General features: G+C 45.9%; 1 protein-coding gene across 2 annotated transcripts in view; it reads left to right on the top strand.

Annotated features, from left to right (window-relative positions):
* The first annotated feature begins 5024 nt into the window (after nt 1–5024).
* The window catches only part of SMAD5 (SMAD family member 5), a 54789-nt gene continuing 54292 nt past the window's right edge, over nt 5025–5521 (top strand). For both annotated transcript variants that reach the window (XM_040622411.1, XM_040622412.1), the window contains exon 1: nt 5025–5176. The gene's annotated coding sequence lies outside the window, so the exon portion shown is untranslated. The remainder of the gene's footprint in view (nt 5177–5521) is intronic.

The following is a 5521-nucleotide window of genomic DNA, read 5'->3' as shown; positions in this document are numbered from 1 at the left end:
CGTAGGCCTGAGGGGGAATGAACTCACCTATTAAAGTAAGAAGAGAAGAGTGTCTACTGTTGGGTAAAATACATGCACATTTTGTGTAAGAAATGAATTTGCGAAGACTGTTGAGAGGTTGCTGGTATATTGGTGAAAACACATGCCTTCTATTGTACGTACTATGTGCCAGGTACTGTTCTAAGTGCCTATCAAGTTTCTATTAATTTACGCCTCATAATAATTTTATTAAGTGGATCCTACTGTTAAACGCCCATTTTACAGATGAGGAGACTAAGGCACAGATGGGCTAAGGAACTTGTGCGAGGTCACACAGGGAGTAAGGGAGACAGTCGGTGTTCACACCAGGAAGTCTGACTTCAGAGTTCTGGTGACCAAGATTTTAGGCATTCTAGAGAACGTGAACTTCTGTCTGCTTCCCCTCTCCCCAATTCCATAGCACGCCCAGATTTTCACCTGCTGCTCTGGATTTGCGGCAGATGTGCTCCTGTGGGCTGGCTCATCTGAGACTGAGTCTCTGAGGATGAAAACTGAGAATGTAGAACTGGGGAGCTCAGTTGAGTTAACTGGAGGGTGTTTGCCGTCAGGAGGAACAGATGCTGTTTAAGACAGGAAGAAATGAGCATTCACTCCAAGTCCTGCTTTAGAAAGCCTCTTTGTTTTATGACTCTGGGTGCAAGCAACCCTTTTAATTTTGTGTTTTGGATTCCAGCCATAGGAGGCCTTCTTTAATGTAGCAGATGGCTGCAGACGGGCAAGCCAGGTTCCTACAGTCTGTGTCGAGCAGCCCTCCCTCAAGAGGAATCTCCCGATTACGTTGCTCTAAAAAAGAGAAGAGAACTTAAAATGGACACGTTAAATTTGCACCACACAGAAAGTCACCACTGCTTTAAGCATTTGCAAACATTTCGGGGGTCAGGCAAACCCTTTGAGCAGTTGATGAAAGCTTTGGATTTTTTTCTGCAGAAAATGTGTACATAGTTATATACACAAAAATGTGCATATTCATTCCGGGGGGAGGAGTGGATAGGGTCTCTCATATCTGTCCCTGAGGCTTCAGGGGGTCCATGGTCTGCAGAGTCCTGAGCCTCTAGGAGAGGCAGCTGTCATTCTTTAATTTTACTTTTCTTTCTTTCTTTCTTTCTTTCTTTCTTTCTTTCTTTCTTTCTTTCTTTCTTTCTTTCTTTCTCTTTCTTTTTTTAAATACATTAAGACTCTCGACATCTGAGTTATGAAACTAAAGGGTCTGTGGACTATTAAGGGATCATTTGCACCAGAACACTCAGATCTTACTGGGGAAAAAAACCCCTTTCAAATGTTGAATAAAATCAGTTTAGTGTATTCTCTGGTTTGTACAGAACCTTCTGGCTCATTCTGTTAAAACAGTGACGTGAAGTTTCTTTGGAAAATCTTAATGATTTTTCTTTCTCTCAGATTTTTAAAAAAAGATTTTATTTATTTATTTGAGAGCGAGAGAGAGAGAGAGAGAGAGAGCATGAGCAGGGGAGGGGCAGAGGGAGAGGGAGAAGGAAGACTCAGTTCTGAACAAGAAGCCTGATGCGGGGCTCAGTCGCACAACCCATGAGATCATGACCTGAGCTGAGATCAAAAGTCAGATGCTTCACGGACCGAGCCACCCAGGCATCCCTCTCTCAGGTTTTTGTATACCATTTCTTTGGGATCTCACTGTCTTCACACTTTTCTCCAGTTAGCTCTGCCTCCTGCACTGTTTCTCATATTAAGATTGGAGGTGGGGCCAGTCTGTCAATTGAAGAACATACGCAGAATGTTTAGAACTTGGAAAGTCAGCTTTATTGTCTCCAGGACACTGTTCAGAGGAGTCACTCAAACTCAGACATTTCTTCCTCTCGTGTCCACTTGCCAGGACTGTCTGAGGAAGTGGGAGTCTTTGTGGTGGCTACTAGGTAGGACCCTTTACGGATCTCTGTGGTCATTCACCAATCCTTCTCCACTGGTGGCTCCTCCAGACATCATCACATTCTTCCATTTCCCTGGGTGCGCACTAGTTGTTAAGGGAGAATCTTCAGAACTATAGCAAAGGATGGAATTGACATATTCATTAAGGATACTTGACACCAAAACCAATTTGCCTCAATTACCCTAAATTTTACATTAAAAATTAAGAATATGCAAAGACTGAGTTAATTATTCCAGTTCTTCATGTTTCATATATGGTCCCATCTTTCCTGAAAATTACCTTCTTTTTGGTTCTGGAAAATTCAAGGTGGGAGTAGGTCATGGGCTAAACATTAAGGCTGATTTGTTCCACCTAATGAATAACTAAAACAATTGTTTTTATTTATTTTTGGAAAAAAATCCAAAGAAAAGGCTCATTTCCCCCCCTAAACATCAACTTAATTAAAGAAAACCTATTTGGGACTTCAAACAGGGTTTCTCAACCTCAGCACGACTGACATTTTGGGCTAGATAACTCTTGGTGGAAGGAGGCTGTCCTGTATATTGCGGAGTATTTAGCAGCTTCTCCGGCCTCTCCGGAGAAGAGATGCTATCAGCATCATCCTCCTAGATGCGACAGTCATGATTATTTTCAAACATTGCCAGATGTTCCCCGGGGAGGAGGGCACAGTCACCCTGGTGGAGAAGCACTGGCCTATATTACCCAGAACGAGGTTTCTTTATAAATAAAGTAAGATTGAGAATTGAAGCCGCTTTTATCGGATTCTCATGGGAGAATGCTAAACTGAAAAATCAGTTTATCTATTTTGATGTCCCACAGAGACTGTATGTACTTGTTCAGATCATCCCATTCTACATTTGTTTTTAGAATCCATTTGATTGTCAAAAACAGGAACTAGCTTACTCCATTCCTAGGGCTCCGGCATGCCAGTTCACTGACGGTTTGATAATTTTTTCGACTATCTAGACATTTAGTGATCTCTCTGATTTTCTATATCCTTTGTGCCTGGGTAATTTCTCCGTTCTTTGGGAGGTATCTTTTGTGCTCTTAAAGTTTCTATTCCTCCTTCTATGTTATCATCTCTTCCAACTTCAGACCTAAGCGGAGCCCACGTAGCGACTTGGGAGAGGTTGGAGTCTCTGGTTGCTTTGATCGCTACGTGAACACATATTTCAGGAAACAAAACTGTCGGCTTTGAGATTAGCAATGTGAGCATTCATAGGAATTCTGTAATCACAAATTGTTCCTTGCATAATATGCAGTGACTGCAAGACAGCAAACGGTTTGGGGGAGGATTTTACTAGCTGTTTGAAGTGTACAATGGCTGTAGTATACAAAATATTTAAACCAAATTGTTATGTCTTATGATGTTCAACAAAACACTCTGCAAACATTAGTTCCAAAAAAAAAAAAAAAAAGGCACCCTCCAAAGCAGGGTTATGGGCCCTTCTGGGAGTTGTAAACTCATGCAGTCTCCAGAAATATGTGCCTTCCAAGGACTGGAAACTTCTGAATTACCAACAAATAATCAGTGAGTGTGACAAAGAGTTAAAGCACACAGACTTTACTTTCACAAAATTTATGACATAGTAAAGAGGTTTAAGATGTAGACCTGAGACTGCACACCAATGGTCAATGGGCTAAATTGGGACCATGGATTTGTTTTGCTTGGCTTGTATAGGATTGGCCTCCTGAATGTCTGAGAAAGGGAAAAAAGTGAGAAAGAATGAAAGAGGTGGCTAAGCATATAAAAGTGAGATTTTTTTGCATTAACATCCAGATTTCTGGATTAACATCCAGATTTTTGCATTAACATCCAGATTTTCTTCTGAAAAATCAGAAGATCTGCTAATACTGGCCCTTATTCCGTTTCCCCATGGTGGCAGTTGGCTGGAGTGGGGCAGCAGCTGCCCCTTTGATCAGAATACGCACTGTCTGGTTCCCCACGTGGCCCACTGCACTTCCTCACCGGGCCCCTGTCCCATTCGAGATGGCCACCTCTCATGCAGAGACTTTTGCAACATTTACTTAGTCTTTTCACTGTGGAAACAAACTGAGGGAGCCCTGAGCAAAATAGCAGCGGCTCATTTGTGCGAGAGGATGCTGGCTCAGGCCATGGAGATGATAATAGCAAGCAGTGAGAAATCAGATTTGGCATCTATTTTGAAGGTAGAGTTGGTAAGATTTCATGATGGATAGAATTAGGCTATGAGGGAGAAGATTTGGAAATGACTCCAATTTTCATTTTTACTTAGATTAGTTGACTTAAAAAGGAAACCTACAGTGGAGTACTGGAAAACCCGTGTTGAACTTTTAAAAATGAGAACAAAATTATAAAAGTTTTTCTTCACTAGTACTGTTCAAACTGGACTCCCTAGGTGGTACCACGTATCATATCAAATGCTGACGCTTTGGGGGAATTCTGAGGAAAAGAGCAACGAGAAGAGCCCCGATTGACTACTAAGGAAGAGACAGGTTCTTGCCCCAGGAGGCGGAGGGGAGGGATACCAGCCTACAGGTAACCTTTGGGCAAGGCAGTGGCCTCACCTGTCCAGAAGCATGTGTGTATCTTTAACTATTGGGGTTGCTCTCCCAATACAAGGACAGTCCTAATTTGGGAAACTCCAAGTTCAGGCTCTGCCAGAAGGGTTGGGGAGAACAGAGGCTGCCAAGATTTCCATATGGGAGGGGTCTTAGGGCTGCATCTAGTAAGCTCTCAGAAGTTTGTTTTGAAGCTTGTTTTCATAGAGGATTCTCTTCACTTATATAGTTACTTAAAAAATCAATGAAAGTAGCAAACTCGTGTCTGAAGATTTTTCTACAGTTTTTATATGACTGAGAAAATCTGCCATTGTCTCTATGGAGGGCAATAGTTTTATTTTCTCATAATGTGGGTTGCTTTGGTTAGTGGAGACTACTAGTGGCCATCGTGGCGGTGGGAGCTCACCGACTCCCTGGGCCTGGCCATTGCCATAAGAGCCTTGGGCGGATCGGAAGCCGGGCTCTGCCGCACGGAGCCAAGCGCGGAGGCTTCCTTCCTTACGGCCCCTTAGAGCGGTCACTGGACCTCTCGCGCGCATGCGCAGACCCCAGCGGCGTCCTCCCCGGCTCCTTCCCTCCCTCATCCGGGTCCTGGGCGAGCGGGCGCCGTGCGCGTGTCCCGCGGCCGAGCTGCTAATAAAGTTGCACTGAGGGGAAGCGCGGCGCCGGCGCCGGGGGAGTGTGTCCAGCCGGCGGGTGAGTGAGTGTGGGGCCCCGGGGTGGGCGAGCGGGGCCGGGGGCTGCCCCTTCTTCCGGGACGCGGCTCGCCCGCAGGTCCCGGTGGCTGGAGTCAGGCCGAGGCGGGGGCGTTGGGCCGCGGGCGGAACAGAAACCGCCCGGGCCTGCGGGGCGGGAGGTAGGCCGAGTCCCGGCCTGCCGAGGTTCGAGCTGTCGAGGATGGGGCCGCCCGTACGGCTGCGGAGGCCTTACTGCGGTCGGGGGCGTCCCGAGGCAGGCCTTGTTCCCTGCGCGGCCGTTGCCGCCCGGACTGTGGAGGGAGGCGCTCCGGACGCTCTCGGGGCAGAGGGTGGGGGGGGGGGG

Source organism: Ursus maritimus, unplaced genomic scaffold, assembly GCF_017311325.1.
Source record: "Ursus maritimus isolate PB19 unplaced genomic scaffold, ASM1731132v1 scaffold_5, whole genome shotgun sequence".
NCBI classification, from domain to species: Eukaryota; Metazoa; Chordata; class Mammalia; order Carnivora; family Ursidae; genus Ursus; species Ursus maritimus.
The sequence above is the reverse complement of the archived record's forward strand: the minus strand, read 5'-3'. Positions and strand labels throughout refer to the sequence as shown.